Source organism: Haliotis cracherodii, unplaced genomic scaffold (assembly GCF_022045235.1).
Source record: "Haliotis cracherodii isolate W230 unplaced genomic scaffold, xgHalCrac1.p SCAF_3, whole genome shotgun sequence".
NCBI classification, from domain to species: domain Eukaryota; kingdom Metazoa; phylum Mollusca; class Gastropoda; order Lepetellida; family Haliotidae; genus Haliotis; species Haliotis cracherodii.
This window is the reverse complement of record NW_027266286.1, coordinates 67994858-68015352: the sequence shown is the minus strand read 5'-3', so window position 1 is coordinate 68015352 and position 20495 is coordinate 67994858. Positions and strand designations below refer to the sequence as shown.

Here is a 20495-nt window from a genome sequence, read left to right as displayed (position 1 = left end):
ATATTTCAGTTATTATGTCATTGTGTATACTATTCCCCAAAATAGTCACCCCTAAAGAAACTACCCGACCTTAAAGTATCTGCAAACACAAGCATGACTTCCTTTCACATTGTGGATTGCTTGCATTGTGCCGTTTCCTTTTGTGTTCTCGTCTTCTCTTACGAAGGTAATCTGATTGAAGGAAGTACTCCCCTGCTAACGGCCCCGTCCTCCATTCAACATCACTGTCAGATATATTGAATGCCAAAGGCCAAAGAGATTCGAATGACATACAGTTATGAATCTTTAACCACACTCCAACACTCTGGACCGTTAAAGTTTTAAATGTCTGTTCCCTCTTGTCAATCGAGGAGACCATGCATATACGCTGGTTCCCCTGAGACCTCGGCGTCGCTCAGCCAGTGTCATTGAAGTGTCCAGCTCATAGCGTGGGTGGGTGAGAGCTCAACGAAAGGCAATCAAAAGCTATTTGAGGTCTGCGATGGTGGGTGTAGGCGGTGGCTCATCAAATAAGGGATAGCTAAACTGACTGGTTGAGGAAATCCTACGGCATTCAAAGTGATCCAGGAATGTCACAGACTCAGAAGAGACAGGGGATGTCGGTCAGGCAGATGTCTTCTCCTAAGTCTTGATAATGACCCAATTATTGTGTTCACTTGCTTCAAAGCCCTAGGGATAAAATCACACACGTTCGTTTCAAACACTAAGCATATCATATGGCGCCTTTCGGTGCAGTTTATCAATTCAGAGGATTGCATGGATTAGCTTGTTGTAGTTGAGCGTATGTCATGAAGCAACTCGAACATCTGATATTCTGATCACTGTGCATAGCTGTAGGGATTCGATATCCGGTTGTCAGCGTGACGAGCGAACGACTGGGAAAACCTACCTCAAAATTAAAATCAAAACTTCTATAAATGCATAAAACACAAACAACAGTGTATTCCTGACTATCAGTGAAAAGATAAAAACAACGGTACCACGATGTATATCTAAATTTTTAAGTTTTAATTGAAAACTGTCACACGGATCTTCCTAAACCTGGCCTATTTCTCCAGATGTGTGCTTCTCATGGCCAGTTTGACTTATCATAATGCTGAATATGTTTGAAATACCAGGCCTTATTTCTTTCAGTTGAAAATGCTGAGGTGACATAAAAGGCACTGGTATGTCACACACGCTGACCTGATAAGACTTACCAGGAGCAAGTCTAATTTTAGAGCCTTCACATAACTTGTAATTTGATTAGATAAACCATCACACCATATTCTACCTAACACCACCTACAGTCAAAAATCGTAAACTCGAAGTCAAAGGATAATCTAAATAACAACATATCGACTGTATGGATCATATATTTTCTGTTATGAACTTCTCGTTTCAATGAAGTCCTATGCTTAAAAAAACCCGTTAAGGACCATCCAAATCTTTCACATTACTATAATTAGTCTTTCATGCCATGGTAATATGAAAGAATCGGGCGGTTCGTAACTTTTCTTGAGTATTATTTGGGCCACTAGTTTGCCTTTTACGCCCATTGGAATGGAAGGCTGATAATTGAGACTGATTATTTTCTGGGGTTGACGGTTTATATGTATTGAATGTGATGGTAGGTTGTCACAAGGATAGTAGTACAAACTACCAACAGAATGTGATCAAGAACCGGTTTCCGTGGAACTTAGACAAAACCCAACATGACACAAATTTGTCTATTATTATTTAAAGCTATTTAAAGCAGGATAATTAGACTTGCAATTTATGTATTTGTTTTGAGGTGGTTGGTTTAATTTATCTTTTTAGAGCGTTATAAATTAAAATTTCCAAAAAACATGAAGAAGAGGCTTCTTCTTTTTTAAATTAACTGCTGAAAATTTGCTATCATCGTCAAACACATGTAATGTTCTAAAATATATATTAAAAAAACGTCATCAACATTCATTTGTTTGAATCCACAATCGATCGAGATGTTTGCACACACATTTATGCTGTGAATTCATTGATTCTTTTCATATAAATGAGGGGGTGGGGGCATGGTTTTTGTCATTCATACAGACGCTCTAACCTCTTCACAACGGAGGCGGTCTGTTTGATTGTGAAAAAGGTACAACTGTACATAATAATAATCAGAAATTCCTTTGTTTTTCTCAAAACCATGGCAAGAAAGTTTGAATCAAAATAACATTGTTCCATCTGGGTTACAACACTCATTAGAGCAATATCTTTATGCATATGAATCACAATTTCTGCACGGAATGGCAAAGTCAAAATAAGGTAATTTAGCCAAGAAGTTGAACCTATTAAGCTTCAGGTATATCAATGATTTGATATTGTTCAATAATGGTCGAATAGGCATTTCTCTTCCACTGATTTACCCTTCTCAAGAAGAAATAAAGAAGATCACCAAAACCTCCTCATCCGTTTCACATCTATATCTGTGCATAAATAGAGACACGTGAAGATCCAGGGTAGAAAAGGTCTTCAGCAACCCATGCTTGCCGTAAAAGGCGATTATGCTCGTTGTAAGAGGCGAGTAACGGGATCGGGTGGTCAGAACTCGCTGACTTGGTTGATGCATGTCATCGTATCTCAATTACGTAGATCGATCCTCGTGGTGTCAATCACTGGATTGTCTGGTCCATACTCGATTATTTACAGACCGCCGTCATATAGCATGAATATTGCTGAGTGCGGCGTTAAACAACAAACAAACAAACAAAACCTTAGGCGCAATTCCAACTCATGGGCGATCAATAGAAACGAGTTGTGTGTAGCGTGTTGATTTTATGATCTCTTCGCTCTGTAGTGGACTGGAATGCGGCAAAGGTAATCAATAGGGGTCTTGTCTTCATTGTTCATTCACATGTAAACTAAACAGTCTCATGTCATGTTCGTGTTCACTTGATAAACATGTTTGTGTTATGAAGAAGAACGTAACGTAGCGATAGACATCAATCGCTCCAACATGGTGGTTACAAGTCGATCTGTGCTTGTAAGGCCATAACAAAGTGGTAAGTTGTTCATAGGGTTTCTATGATCTATGATTCGCATAAATCTCAACCAACACATTTATTTTTTTAAACCTACAAAACACAGGCGCCCATTATGTTAAATAAATAATCAATATGTAAAGCAGTACTGTAATTCTTTTTTTAATATATTCTATTCTTACGTTCTACTGACTTATGAAACATATTGAAAGTCAGTTCAACATGTCTTTTTTGAGAGGCATTTAGAAGTGGCTAAGTAAGGATAAGATATATGAATGAAAAACTTCTTTATTACAATTAGGAGCGTTGTTTCGGTGTAGGTTCTATCAAGGAAGTCATAACGGTGTTAGAACCTACACCGAAACGTTGCTCCTAATTGTAATAAAGAAGTTGTTCATCCATATACTAGTATCTATTCCTTACTTAGTTCAACATGTCGTTCTTTGTGACGTTGATCATGGCATCAATCTCAAGTTTTCCCTGTACAGATATCATTGTTTACCAGTCGCCAGGCTACACCTGGAATATTGCTGACGTCAGAGTAAAACGCATAGTAGTTTTTATCCTTATGAGGAAGTGAAAATGATTAATGAGTACCACGTCAGGATATTCACTGGTTTGTAATTAATATCATTTGTTTTCCGGGAGCTATTCGTTATATATTCTCCATCTGTGACTATCTTGCATAGTTTCCTGCTTACGTGCAAGCGCTTAGTGTAAATATATAAATTATCTAACTAATGTAACGTTTTTGTGCCACGTGTTCAACTTCAATATGAAACCACTTAATAAAGGTGAACGTCAAACCAATAAATATCTCGAAACTAACCTGGAACACATATATGATGTTAAACAATATACTTCTACAGAATGAAATACAAACACATGCTTTAAACACCGGATTTCCAGCCGACCGGTGACCTTTTAAACACGTGCTGTGTAAGTGACAACAAAGTTTGCCATTCAGATCGCGAGCAGGAATGTATTGTCATTTATTGGCTTTCGAACCAATCAAAAAGCACATTGTCTCGTGACCAAATGACGTCATGAACACGTGACATCTGAATGGATGAATTAATATTTAATAGCAGGAATGCTCCGTTGGTCTTGTGGTAGTTTTCCGATGTCTGTGTTAAGTGCAGACTCAAAAGTATGATCAGACTTCAGTCAAATGACGAATGAAGAGTGAACTTGTTGGCAATAGTGAAATGATTTGAAAACACCATCTGCTGACGCTGCAGCTATATTGAACTTTAAGATACTAGCTTTATGTTCATAAGTTTTCGCCCGTTGATAACATTGGTGCGCATTTACGTGGTTATTACAGGGCACGTTCTGAAAGGGTAGGGGCACGGGTGGCCCAGTCGTCTAAGGCGCCGCGATTCGCTGTGCAGTGTTGCGTCCCTTGAACTCTCCAGAAAGCTATGATTGTGGGTTCGAATCCCGATTCGCCCCGATTATGTTTCTAGGTTTGTCAGCACCATACCCGTGCTCGTGGGTTTCACCGAAGTGGTAAACGTCTGAGACATGCATCACTTCGGACCTTCCTCCCACATTAAGCTGACACGCCGCGATTTAACTGTAATACTGTTAAAGGCGACGTTAAACCCAACTCACTCACTCTGAACGGCTATCTCATTCATATCATATTCATATCATGCCCTCTGTCAAATAGCACAGAACAGCATTTTGGTAACAAAATGTAAACTTCCAGACAAAAGAAATTTACACTTGAAAAGTGGATTTGACCAAAAAATTACAAACGTTATCAAAACGTTACTTAGCTGAAAACAGTCGTCGAAACACTGCAAACTTAATGTCTAAAGCTCAGCTTTGATACCCGTATCAAATACATCACCATCGAATAACCATTTCTTGTTCGTTTCATTCTTAGCTACATCTAACGTGGGTGTATATATTACTTTCTTTTGCCCGGTTCAGTATATACATGATCACTTTGACAATAGTTCATGTTACTTGAAGTATTCACTTAGGTTGGACAAAAAAATATTGAACTGTACAATACGTTCTTTGAAGCGTTCCATATCTGCTCAGTATTGCAAGGACGACTCCCACTCTACGTCAGATGTCTACAAACCCTAGACCATGCGTTGACCAATGCTCAAACTTCAAATGCCGTTCAAATGAATTACATTTCTCGACTTGACATATCACAATCATCAGAGCCTGTGAATTTTGCATTATAAAAGAATTTATGTAATTGTAAAACATGGCTTCATTCCCTACGAGAGGTGATTGTTTGTGCTAGTCGATTTGACAACCCACTTTATGTACAGTCGTAGCAAGCTAAAAATCGATATAGACATATCCGCATACAGCGACCATAGCCCATAACGCCTGGTCGTTATAGCCATCACTAGTTGATTTATTATAACATATTGTTTTGACATTGTTATTATACTAGTGAAAACTAGTAACATGACCTCCAATATTTCTTCGGTATGTAACATTTTTCTTAATTAAATTTAAGCATAGTCATTTGTTTTAAAAAGTTGACAATATTATCTAAAGCAGCCTTTAGCATCTGTCGACTACTGATCCATAACAAGCTACTTATGAACAACAACAAATATTTGAAATAACGGAATGTACATTAATAATTGTGAAAATGAAGTAATAATAATATCAATAAAACTTACCTGTGGTGTAAAAGCCTTCTGCGTGACAGTCTTCAGTGACAGGAAAACAGTTGCACCTATATAAATGATAAGGAAATGTGAACATTCAAGTGTAAAGGACAGTTTATATACAACCAACGTGTCAATCAGCCCCACATCTATTACCGTGGATGTGGGCGTGGATCAATTGACGATGCTCTGCAGGGAGAGACTCCGACCTTTAAATATGCAAAGTTTTCAGAACACAAGCAATTTAAATGTACGCGTACACGTGTTGGCTTTTGTGAAAGGGATTTTTTTTAATTTACCGTGCCCAAATACAACTTATAATTAAATACATTGGGCGTCGTTATTGTGTGCAGATTGGATGTCCCAAGTCTGACTTTCTATTTCACGCTGTGATATAACTGGAATACAGCTCAAAGCGCCATTAAACGCAACTCAGTTACTACTTTATATTTCCTTTACTTTCACTTTCAATTTTGGCCTGACATTCGCCAATTATCAACAATTGCTATGAACAATTTCATATAAATATGCGGTCACAAGTGGATTTTTTCAGCATTGAGAATCATGGATGTTGAACATTTTGAGACTCTTAAATTCTCGAATAGTAACTTACGAAGATGCAGCTGGTGTGTTATAACAGGCCATTTATTTTGAGCATATGTCCACACCACACAGGGGCATGTCCAAGGTGCTGTTATTACCGCGTTCATGGATCAGTGTGCACCCAACAATCATTCTCCGCTCCCTAGGGAGTACAAACACAGGCTGCCTGATTTTCATATCATCCTACCGGGTACCCATTTACTGCTGGGTGAACAGAGGCACATTTCGTACAAAGGCACTTGCCAAAGGAGACACCACTTGTGTTACATTCGCTTATGGGGACAGGACCGAAGCCCAGGAAGCTCTCAAGAGCCAGTGGGTACAATGTGTGAAGCCCATTTTCCAGTGTCCAATGCCGTGATTTTGCTGATATATTGCTAAAAGAGGCGTAAAACCATACCCACTCACTTAGGAGCCAAGCTACCGAACGCGGTCACCCTTCCAAGGACCGACGATGATTAATCGCACCTGATTTGTGACCTGTGTGCTCTGTGTAGGACAATTTGCCACCACATGTTCTAGAAATGAATAGTTGGGTTTATATATTACAAAATATATCCTGTGTGGACAATTTGCACGGCAACTCGGCTGAAAACACACTTCGAGAACGAAGCCCTTAAGCTCCGATTCCCGCATGACGTCAGAATCGTCATGACATGACGTCTGTTGTCACAAGCCAAAAACTAATGGTTGTCATGATCGACCCATCAATTCCACCAAATTTATTGCTCTTCTCTGACGAAAATAGATGTGGTTTCTATATACAGTGACCGATATCTCGGAACGCATTCAATTCAATTCAGACATCTTGTGTGTATCGTGTTGCCTAGGAACGGCTATTTACATATATATATGTAACAAGATACATCACGTTTTTACGGTACTTTTCAGTATACACAAAATATCATTATACACAAACTTGGAAGAAACAGACAACAAAGTCTGATTTGGGTCTAACTGTGATTTGTATTCAATTTTCGATCAATACACTTTGCCACAATTGCGGCACAATTCGATGTGCAGAGTTGCGTCCCTTAGACATATCAGACACTTATGGTCGTGGCTTCGAATCCCGGTTCGCCCAATGATAAGACCTATAACTATGGGTTCGAATCCTGGTTCGCCCCGATTATGTTTCTAGATTTATCAGAACCATACCAGTGCTCGTGGGTTTCAAAGCGGCATTAAACCCAACTCACTCACTCACTCCAATGAAACAACTTTAACCCGTTATTTCGTATCAGACAATGTAGCTTTATTTTCCATAATCGTTACTCCTCCTGTTTCCAACAATGGATGACTGGAGTTCTCACGTTTCCGGTTTGCCCTTTTTGCCATGTCACGTGGTGTCATCATTGATTTTTCTGTGATCCATTCATGTATTCATTGATTTTTCTCTAATCCATTCATGTAATATTCACCGCTATTTTGCTCAATGGAATCTGTAGCGGCAGACAATCGAGACGTTATGACGTTTTGTATGAATCGTATCACCATAAAATCGTCAAACTTGGGGATATTGCCATCCCATTGCACACTGTTAATGTCATTAAATGCGGTTATGTTGTGCTTCTCAACAGTCACAAAAGATTTGAGTCCCTTTAAAAACATATTTTTTGTCTGCAATCTAAGGAAAATTATTTAATAGTTAACCCTTATCATAGACAACGGATCAGTTTTATATGTGATATTAATGACAATGTGTAGAACTCGACAGAAAATTGGCCCAGATCAGTCAGGGTAGCTTCACTTTAATACGAGTAACTTAATAACGTGTATAATAATACATTAATGGAGAAATAAAAAACAAATACGATAATGGCAGGACGTTGCTTTTGACTACAAAGGCTAATGTAATCTATGGAAGCCACATTCTGAAAATGATAATTTACGTAGATGATACTACTCACATTTACGTCGATAATTCTTTCATCTACGAATATGATAGTATACCCTACGTAGAAGAAAGTATCGCCTAATATCATTGTCTGAGTAACAATACTCAGGATAATGATACCAAATACGTAGATGAAAGTATCATCTTCGTATCGAGTCTTTGAAGGGCATTTAGAAGTGATAGACATAAGAAAGAGAATTTATGGATGTCAACTTCTTTTTTATGAGAAAACAACGTTTCGGATTATATACTTACTCCTTCATCAGGTAAATGGATGCTATGGAGCAGAGAGCATATATATGTACATGTAAGAACAACAACAAAAATAAGATAACAAAGGTGGAAGTATATTAGTAAATGTAAGTTACATATACTTTGATGTAACTATCATATACTGAGATGTAAGTACCATATACGTAGATGCAAGTATCATATACGTAGATGTAAGTACCATATACGTAGATGTGAGTATCATATACGTAGATGTGAGTATCATATACGTAGATGTAAGTACCATATACGTAGATGTGAGTATCATATACGTAGATGCGAGTATCATATACGTAGATGTGAGTATCATATTTAGATGTAAGTATCATATACGTAGATGTAAGTATCATATACGTAGAAGTGAGTATCATACACGTAGATGTGAGTATCATCTACGTAGATGGTATTTTGGGGGAATGTAGCACTGCTACTCTTCTATAGAGTATGGAGGGATTGATTTTAGATTTAACGGCTGAGTTATTACATGTCTTTTTTCTGTCAACCTGCCATTATTTTTCATGAATAGGGCCTTCCCCGTGCTGAATCAATTTTCCATTGTTAAGAATCACATGCGTGGGAGTATTGGGGTTCAACCTTTACTGGTGAATTAAAGATAGATGGGTTTGTCTGAATGAACGTCTGGTATGCCATTGTTAAGTATACAGACACGCGGCCTTGTCAACATGCAAATACTTCAACACAAAAGAAACGCAACATGCAGGTTTATTCGTTGTGCTTTTATCAATACGTTTGCATAAGACGCCTGGTAATAAACGTTGTCCCAAACTATTGATGCTTGAAGGTTATATGGAAATTGAATGTTATATAAGTGGTGAAGCCGAGTGACTGTTGTCGAACGCCGCGCATTCCAGCTACATCGCGGCGGAGGGCACAAGACATGGGCTTCACATATCGTACTAGTGTACACGTTGTATAACGTCGGGGATCGAACCCGGGCCTTATTGCGCGACGAGCAAACGCTTTAACCACAAACCTAGTTTACACTGGCTTGGGTTGTATACTCCCTAGGGAGCTGAGAATGATTGTTGAGTACGTGCAGATCCAGTGACCAGGGTAATAATAGCGCTTTGAGCATGCCCCTGAGTGGTGTGGAAATATGCACAATATAAACAGACTATTGTTGTTGTTGTTGTTGTTGTTGTTGTTGTTGTTGTTGTTGTTGTTGTTGTTGTTGTTGTTGTTGTTGTTAACTACCAAAATTCATTTTTGCTTCTGTAAATTCACTGTCACATGTATGTCATCATTTATTTCTCTTGACATAATTCCCAATATGTCCGCGTGGGAGGTTAACCAGATGTGACTAGGCCACAAGTCCTGGTCGTTGTTAGGCGCACGAGGTTTCCTTGTTATATAAATTGGTATTTTTAGTTTACACAGCCTGTGATCGCTTGACAAAAATCTCTGTATTGATATCGTTCTAATTCCTAATTCCTACATTTCTTATTTCTACATTTCAATTCCTACATCACCATGCAGATAAACCTTTGGGACTTTTTCCCAGGTCCCAAAGACTTCGAGACAATGAGGTTCGACTACTTGCTCAAAGAGGTCCATTTATATTTTGGAATGATTCACAGGTATGTTTCGCGAACACCTGGTGTCATCACTGATTTTCAGTGATTCACTTTCATCGCACTTTTATCCCTTAAATAAAAAAGCAATACAATCTGTTTCGATGGAGAATCGTCTCTGGCATTGACGTTTTATCAGCTCCACTATGTCTGGGTGTGAACTGTAGAATTAATTACAGAATGCATTGCGATTTATAGGTGGGTGGTGACATTAATCACCGTTACTTTTGATAAATCTAAACTGTTGCGTTTCGAAATGACATCACTGTACATCTTGGGTGCGGGTTATGGGGTTTAACGCAACCACGCATGCTGGTCAACTTCAAAATCTGTGTTCCCTCTATCATACAATTTCCCCTGGTTCCTGCGTCAATAATTACATTAAATACAGTAAATCTTGAATTAATGCGTCTCCAAAATAATACCACTGCTGACCCCTAGCCCCAAATTGGACTAAATATTAATAGGGAGGGAGTATGGTTTTACGCCGCTTTTAGCGATTTTTCCAGCAATATCACTGCGGGGGACACCAGAAATGGGTTTCACACATTGTACCAATGTGGGGAATCGAACCCGGGTCTTCGGCGTGACGAGCGAACGCTTTCACCACTAGGCTACTTGACCGCCTCAAAATATTAATACGATTTATGGGCGCATGTCAATGAATATGTACTGTCCGTGTCATTCATGATGTTTCAAAAGTACATTGCTGGCGTACACTTGGCGCCTATTCATCATTAATTAATAGTCCGGGTTGAACATATTGTTGACGTAGTATGTGTTACAAAGATACATTCATGCTTGTTTGTTATGGGGGAGATGTGATACACAGTATGACTGTCGTCTTTGAGAAGCGTTTCAAATTGCATCCAATCATAAAAAAAATACACGGCACAGGTATGTATAAAAGGCGTTTAAAGGAGTAGTGCGGGGAGATTAGCTTGTCACTCTGAAGGCCCGGGTTTGATTTCCAACACGGGTACAATGTGTGAAGCACATTTCCGATGTCCCACGCCGTGCTATTGCTTACATATTGCTTCATATACGACACAATTACGTTCAATTCACCACACGGTTACAATGTGTGAAGTACATTTCCGATGTCCCACGCCGTGCTATTGCTTAAATATTGCTTCATATACGACATTATTTCGAAATCACTCACTCCATTGAAAGCAGATGGCATGAATGTCGATAACGTCCAGGAAGCACGTGACACTGCCTTCAACATCATGTCGGCTGTTGTTGGGGAAACGCCCGATATGCCGCAAGTATTTTACGTTAACCACTTTGGTGAACCCCAAGGGCAAACAAACGTTGACAAATCAAAGATTATAATGGTGAATCTGGGATTTTAGCCCACAATCATCGGATCCTGGCACGACTAAGGGACGCAACTCTTTCTCACCTCACCTGTTCTGTTACGATAATCATAACATTTGACCTAGTATTTGATTCATAACGTATTAATTGCGTAGATCGATGCTCATGATATTAATCACTGGATTGTCTGGTCTAGACTCGATTATTTACAGACCGCCGTCATATAGATGGAATACTGCTGAATGCATCGCTAAACATCAAACAAACAAACAAAAACTGACTGAGCGGCATTGCCCAGCATGACGTTATTGAAATTGTCCCATATTTTTTTCATTTTTTTTCGGTTCATGAGTCAATATTTATCTATCGCCAATGTCCATTTGGCATACATTTAAATGGAGTAATATGACATTATGTAAGGGCGTTTACTGAGAACCGACATTAACGTGATCGAATTGATTGCCAGGAATTTCAGCGTCTCTCGATACATCTATGCATACATTTTTTCATACACTATAAAATAACTGTTAAATGCTGGGTAAATGTAGACGCCAATCCACATAAACCATCTGTCAGGCAACAGGTGTGACCCGCATTGACCCGTTCACCTTGCTGTACCCAAATGACTGATAACAAGCAGGTCACGTGATGACAAGACCAGAACAAGCTGATTATGTGTTCTTCAAACCTACATTAATGTTTGATTGTTATTTCTCAGCATGATTGATATATACAGGTAAGTTCCAAATACTACCTGTCAATGGAATAAGGGTGCGACCTTTCAATAAAGTAGGGCACTATCCACCAATAAAATAGGACAACCCCTCAATAACCTGGGGTGCTATCGGCCATGAAATAGTGGTACGATCTGCCAATGAAATAGGGATGGTAACTGACAATACAATAGGGTTAATTCCTGTCAATAATCCAGGGATACCACATGTGTAACTGTCAATACACAAGGGGTTCTTCCTGTCAATACAATAGGGTACTGCCTGTCAATACAATAGGGTACTGCCTGTCAATACAGTGGGGTACTGACTGTCAATACAAGAGGGGTACTGCCTGTCAATACCATAGGGCACTGCCTGTCAGTACAGTAGGGTACTGCCTGGCAAGACAGTAGGGTACAGCCTGGCAATACAGTAGGGTACTGCCTGGCAATACAGCAGGGTACAGCCTGTCAATACAATAGAGTACTGCCTGTCAATACAGTAGGGTACTGCCTGTCAATACCATAGGGTACTGCCTGTCAATACAATAGGGGTACTGCCTGTCAATACAATAGGAGTACTGCCTGTCAATACAATAGGAGCACTGCCTGTCAATACAAAAGGGATACTGCCTGTCAATAAAGTAGAGTACTGCCTGTCAATACAATAGGGTTCTGCCTGTCAGTACAATAGGGCACTGCCTGGTAAAACAGTAGGGTACAGCCTGGCAATACAGTGGGGTACTGCCTGTCAATACAATAGGAGTACTGTCTGTCAATACAATAGGAGTACTGCCTGCTAATACAAAAGGGATACTGCCTGTCAATAAAGTAGGGTACTGCCTGTCAATACAATAGGGTACTGCCTGTCAATACAGTAGGGTACTGCCTGTCAAAACAAAAGGTGTACTACCTGTCAATACAATAGGTGTACTACCTGTCCATTCAATAGGAGTACTGCCTGTCAATACAATAGGCGTACTGCCTGTCAGTACAATAGGGTATTGCCTGTCAATACAGTAGGGTACTGCCTGTCAATACAAAAGGTGTACTACCTGTCAATACAATAGGAGTACTGCCTGTCAATACAATAGGAGTACTGCCTGTCAATACAAAAGGGATACAGCCTGTCAATACAAAAGGTGTACTACCTGTCAATACAATAGGAGTACTGCCTGTGAATACAATAGGAGTACTGCCTGTCAATACAATAGGAGTACTGCCTGTCAATACAAAAGGGATACTGCCTGTCAATACAATAGGAGTACTGCCTGTAAATACAATAGGCGTACTGCCTGTCAATAAAGTATGGTACTGCCTGTCAATACAATAGGGTTCTTCCTGTCAATACAGTAGGGTACTGCCTGTCAAAACAAAAGGTGTACTACCTGTCAATACCATAGGGCACTGCCTGTCAGTACAGTAGGGTACAGCCTGTCAATACAATAGGGTACTGCCTGGCAAGAGAGTGGGGTACAGCCTGGCAATACAGTAGGATACTCCCTGTCAATACAGTAGGGTACTACCTGTCAATACAGTAGGGTACTACCTGTCAATACAATAGGGGTATAGCATGTCAATACAATAGGGTACTGCCTGTCAATACGGTATGGTACTACTTGTCAATACAAAAGGGTACTACCTCTCAATACAATAGAGGTACAACATGGCAATACAATAGGGCACTACTTGTCAATACAATAGGGTACTACTTGTCAATACAAAAGGGTACTTCTTGTCAAAACAAAAGGGTACTACCTCTCAATACAAAAGGTGTACAACCTGTCAGTACAATAGGAGTACTGCCTGTCAATACAATAGGAGTAATGGCTGTCAATACAATAGGGTACTACTTGTCAATACAATAGGGTACAACCTGTCAATACAATAGGGGTATAACATGTCAATACAATAGGGTACTACTTGTCAGTACAATAGGGTTTATATCTGTCGACAAAATAGGTGTACTTTCGTTCAGTAAAAGAGGAGCGCTACCTGTCAATAACATGGGGGTACTACCTGTCAATATGTTTTTTGTTTAACGCCGCACTCAGCAATATTCCAGCTATATGACGACTGTCTGTAAATAATCGAGTCTTACGACAAGCATAGTCGCTTTTTACGGCAAGCATAGGTTGCTGAAGACCCATTATACCCCGACCTTCATGGGTCACGTGTCAATAAACCCATGGTACTATCTGACAATAATCTAGGGGCACGGGAGGCACAGCGGTCTAAAGCTGATAGTAAGTATCCGAAGGCAAAAGCACTGACCCATTCAGTCATATCGATTACGGTTGAAAGGTTCAACAAATGTTTCAGGGCGATCATGTCCTCTGAGGTGTCGATACTCACGCCGCAGATTTGTGTCCCTTAGTAGTGACCTGATCGCGGGTTCAAATCCCAAGTTCGCCATGATACGAACCAACATAGAATGTAAATCTAACTCCATTCAGATGTGCCCCAATTTCCCGTGATTTGTGTCCCGTGTCGTGGTTCTGGGTTTCAGTCCCAAATTCTCCCCGTGTGGGATCCTTGGTTTGACAACACTCCTTTGCTCGTGAATTCGCGTGCTGAACGTCAACGACAAATGGCACAATACGTTCCCCATTAAGCTGACACGCCGTGATTGTAGTATTATAGTAATGTGGAACGCTTTGTCAAACCGAACTCACTCAACTCATGACATTTAACTTTTGCATAGTTGAATTAATGAACTATTCGACCTTCAATATATACACGCACAAAACGCAGTTTGTTTAATGCTCCGCGAATTTATCTGACCCGAAAGGCCAGAACATCTTCGACTTGTGCCTCCAGGCAATTCAGTTGAAATGCGGGGGTTGCATTAAAAATGAATAAACCCTCAAACACGTTTGACGTATGATTTCATCCAGCAGTCGCGATTACCTACACAAGTGTCGTGCTATTTTGATCAGAAATTCCAAATTACGCCTATCCTTGGAAGGGCTACTAAAATGGGTCTTTTTACTACCAATAAGGAAGTTAGGTCAAGTACATTTAGTTCTAAGCCTTTGAATGGTGTGCGATAAAAATATGTAACGGCCTGTCGGCGCAAGTCAAACTTCGATTTGTTTACTGCTATTCTCTATCTCGCTTTCACTGCCTGTCTGGCTGCTTCAGTATCATAATACTCGATTCTAATTTCAAGTAACAATAACGGCCTCTGATTGAAACAGATGATTTTAGGCCGCATCATCACAGAAGCTAATACATGTAGAAAGGTTTTTCTTTCTCGGGAGGCATTTTGACATAAAGGACTGTACAATGAATGGTAAGTGCTGAGTAAAACTAAACCCTGGAATCCTTGCTTATTTACAATCGAATGATAAAAACAACGCCGTTATAACCATAACTACAGGTGACCTTGATCTACGTTCCAAACGGGCCTATGCGAGGTTCGAGACAAACAGAATGGCGATATAAGACAATAGTGCCGATGATTACTGTCAGGACGATACATCGAGTTTTACGAGTTCGAGACAAGCGGAGTAGCGAGTGCCGATGGGGACTGAGGTCACAGGCAATTTTGTGAAAGCAGGACAATTTATTTTTTTTTCTCATCGTATTCCAATTGTCTAGATCGATTTTCATGATGTCAATCACTGGATTGTCTGGTCCAGACTCGAATATTTACAGACAGTCGTCGTATAGCTGGAACGTTGCTGAGTGCGGCGTTCAACAACTAACAAACAAACAAACAAAACACTCCACCCATCCATTTCTTCGTATTTCAAATGATTGGTCGCTAATGACATCGCGTACGTACAAAATACCTTTGAAATAAATCATATTAAGTAAGATTTCCATAATAATTATACATTAAATATAATAACTAACCTTTAGAAGAAAAGTGACGGCACTTGAACTTCTTTAGCGCACACTAAACATTTATTCACAAATATTTGTCTTTTATATCAAAGGTGGATGACGCCTCGGCCATGAATATTGGGTAACAACAGAATCAGTTTTGTTTACTTGTGTTGTTGGCAAACATCACGCGTTCCATTCATGGATGACATAGGACTGTGTAATTAATCCGATATGGTGATCAAAATACGCGCCCACAATATCATGGCCACATGGTATTTCGAAATACCAACTTTGGATACAAAGCCTTTTGTGCTTGCCCAGCAGTGGAAATGGTTGACAATGGAGAACGTGACCACACTATTTGTTAATCAGATTAGAAGGAATATGCGAGTAGACGATAAACAATACCTTGATACCGGTGCGCTAGAACTTACCGATCTTGCTCTGGCTGAAGTAAACGAGCGTACGTATTTATTGTAACCATGGTGTACTTGTTGTGTCTTTGTCGTGTGAAAAATATTGACCATAATAGATTTGTGGAAACTAAGATCCATAGAGTAATATCGACCAGTGCCATTGACATGACATTATGTGACATGACATTTGTAGTACCACGTGTGCATTCGTTCGGAGTGGTTGGAACACCTGGTGTCATCACTATTTGACAGTGATTCATAAACACCTGCTCAGGATATAGCTGGAATCGTACAATGGACTCTGCTTTTAGCAGATATTTCTTGTGATGAGCGCACAGCAGAGCAATTATGCACATTATTATTATTATTATTAGTAGTAGTAGTAGTAGTAGTAGTAGTAGTAGTAGTAGTAGTAGTAGTAGTAGTAGTAGTAGTATGGTTAGGCTCATCATCAGCTCAGGGCCCTTGTCCCCTCAACACGCAGCCCAGACAGCGGATGGGACTTCTCTCAGGAAGCGCTGCCCAGTTAAACCAACCCAGAACTTTTCGGAGAATGTCACAATGCAACACTGCAGCCTCCTGCATTACCCAGATTGTCAGAAGGGCTGTATTCCTGGTAGCAAACCCGGGTACTCTCCCGATGTCAGTCAACAGATTGGGAGGTACCAAACCTAAGACACTGAGAACAATTGAGAGTCGGACAACTTGGTACTTGGGATGCAAGCGTGACATTTCGAAAGCGAGGTCTGCATATTTGCCATGTCTTCCGTCAATCTTGTCAATCACATTATTGTCAAAAGGGACAGAAAATATATAAATAAATGTTTTTATTGGATTTAACAAAAAGGACAAGATCAGATTTGTTGGTCTTTGTATTTGTCATTTTCCATGATGTCCTTTGCATATTCCGGGTCGTACCATGGATTCTGTGTCAGAAACACAATCATGGCAAAGACGGTAATAAAATGATCGAGGTACATCATCATGTCGCTTAATATACTGTGTCTGTGCCAAAGCTGGGCATCCACTCACAATGTGTCTCATTAAATTCATTACATAATCTACATTTCATATTCACATTTTGATGCAAAATCCTCCATTGACGGTTTCGAGTTGGAAGTGACTGGTCCTGAGCAGCAAACATAAATCCTTCTGTTTCACTTTTCAGGCCAGACGACTTCATCCAAGTGAAGGACTCTGCAGGATTCCTGATCTTCTCAACACACTGTACATAAACTCGATGCTGTGGTCGTTCAGAAAGCCTCTCCTTGAAAAACTGAGGCTGGGCCGACTTGATATGGCACTCCGCTTGGTTGACGCTCATTTCTGTACCGTCCAGCAGTACAGAACCATCAACAAAATCAACACCGACATTGAGATTGTGTCCCACATCCTTGGCTCGTTTTAGAAAACTGTGGAATGCCTTGTTTTCATCATGAATCATGACATGCTTCACAAGAGGATCATCAGGCAAATAAATGTGTACAAAAGTGCACAAAACAATTCTATCATCAAGAGCCTCCACATCATTATTATTATTATTATTATTATTATTATTATTAAAAGGTTTTTTGCCTCTTTTATTTATATAATCATATATTCATTCAAGTGAAATATGATTTTATTAAATACATGTATTTAGTTATCTGATCAGAAACTATGAATAGAATATCTGTGTACTACACACATATAATTTACGGTACTTGCATTCATTCGGTAAAAGGTTCTACTTTATTCTAGAGTCGAATTTTTGTTATTCTGCATGTCTGTTCATAGTGTTAATAGAATTATGAAACATGCAATGGATATATGATTTGTTCATTCATTTTCGTGCTTTCATACCGCAAACAGGTATATAGAACCATATATTATTCATTCGAATATAACTTACAAAACTATTATTTATTCATTGACTTCTCCGGTTGGGACTTCAACAGCTGATTCACTCATGCTTTGGAAGACACCTTCTTGAGCTGTTTGTTCATAGTAATATACGATTTGTAAAAATTTCCAGGAAGCGCTGCCCAGTCAAATCAACCCAGAACTTTTCGGAGAATATGACAATGCAACACTGCAGCCTTCTGCATTACCCAGATTGTCAGAAGGGCTGTATTCCTGGTAGCAAACCCGGGTACTCTCCCAATGTCAGTCAACAGATTGGGAGGTACCAAACCTAAGGCACTGAGAACAATTGGGAGTCGGACAAAACTTGGTACTTGGGATGCAAGCGTGACATTTCGAAAGCGAGGTCTGCATATTTGCCATGTATTTCCTCAATTTTGTCAATCACATTATTGTCAAAAGGGACAGAAAATTCAATGATATAAATGTTATAAATGGGACTTCAATAACAGCTGATTCACTCATGCTTTGGAAGACACCTTCATGATTTGTTCGTTCATAGTAATATACGATTTGTAAAATTTCTTTATTTAACTTATGAACAACGACGTTCATTATACTTTCAATGAAGAGGCACGTGCACGTTTCAATGTATTCATTTTGTGTCATTTTAATAGGATTGATTGTTTCAATCATAAGTTATTGAATTTGAAATTGATGTATGATACACACAGGTGCGCACGCATGGACGCACACACTAAGTGACGAAATAAAACCGTACTACCGATGAGGACTGAGGTCACTGCATCAAAACACACAATGTTCAGAAAAGATAAGTCTGTGCCTCCAGCGTAAAACTGAGAACAAGTAGTTTTCCCGTTTTATATTCAACAAATTAGTTGGGGGGTTTTCGAAAATAGTTTTTTAGAAAAAATATTTTTGTTCAATAACAATTCCAATCCCTCTTTCGAAAATCCAATAATCTGTCCCCGACGACATCACGCTTCGCAACTTGATATGCTTCATAGTCCCGTGCGTCAGCCCATGATATTGACAACTTGACAACAGAATATTTCATCATTCATACAGTGAAATCTATCTTCGCGCCATTCATGGGGTGTTTGATGACTTTGCGTGTTTTTGTTGAATGACAACGGTGGTAACAGTTGGCCTTCACACGGTGATCATGTGCGTAGTGAAACGTGTGTCATTAGCGCCACGACGATTGACCACGTTTCATTGGTGCACTGACCCCTCTGCATATATAAATATGCAAATAATCATAAGCAACGTCACGTGTGTCTCCAACTCACGTGAATTATCACGTTGAAAATAACAACGCAACCCGTACAGACAATGATAGACATATGTTGGAATACATCACTGCTTAGAAGTTCATTTCCCACACACACGTTGAGAACGATTGTAAAACGCATGTGACACTGGTGCTTAACGGGTAGCGCGTGTGCCATGCGTGTAACACGGGGCCGGGTTTCAGTTAAATTTGACAAATACAGTAGTAGTTTATTTCTGTCTCACTTGTTTACATGGAAATATACTACAGTATATGCATACTCATTATGTAACATATAAAACAGAGAGTGTGGGAGTGAGTGTGGTTTTACGCCGCTTTTAGCAATATTCCATCAATATCTCAGCGAGGGACACCAGAAATGGGCTTCACACATTGAACCCAAGTCGGGAATCGAACCCGGGTCTTCGGCGTGACGAGCGAACGCTTTAACCACTAGGCTACCCGACCGCCCCGATTTATGAGAAACATTAATTGTAAAATACAAAATGTGCTAAAAAGTACATACATGTATATACAGATTAGAAAAGTTTAAGGCATCTGCGTTTAGTAGAAATGTCATGGCAGGTCCTAGCAGTGTAAACAATAAGACCATGGTGGCCTAAAATACGGTTAAATATTACTCTATATGTAAAAATGTCCAAATCTGGCCACATTTCCCTGCTAAGACTTGATGAGATCGCTGCGCTGATCTGTATAAAGAGGACATGTTAAGGGGGCGTGGTTCTCATCTTCAATTGTTTGTATACAGTTAAAACACAGTCTATTCTCTAAAGGAATGTTTTCATATCGACCGGTTTCAATGCATCAAAGGAATAGTGAGTTAAAATGAGATTTGAATCTTGCGTTAATGGGCGGCGATTGATCTGTGTTCACCAGATCATAAACACAAGGTCGGCCCGTCTTAATTAGCGCTCGGTTGCTCGGTTTATATGCATGAACCATTCAACTGGGGTCTAAACATTGTGACCAGCCGACAGTAGAACAGTTGTGAATTTAGATACGCTTTCATTGCTATGGGATCCTACAACTGTATCACAAACGAAGACTGAATACACA

The 20495-nt window shown here is 39.7% G+C and overlaps 1 protein-coding gene across 1 annotated transcript in view; it reads right to left on the bottom strand.

Moving 5' to 3' along the window:
- The window catches only part of LOC139474652 (cytochrome P450 10-like), a 52487-nt gene extending 36561 nt beyond the window's left edge, over positions 1–15926 (bottom strand). The window contains exons 1-2 of the mRNA XM_071257749.1: positions 15894–15926; positions 5648–5703 (exon numbers count right to left, since the gene is read on the bottom strand). The gene's annotated coding sequence lies outside the window, so the exon portion shown is untranslated. The remainder of the gene's footprint in view (positions 1–5647; positions 5704–15893) is intronic.
- Between the last annotated feature and the right edge of the window lie 4569 nt (positions 15927–20495).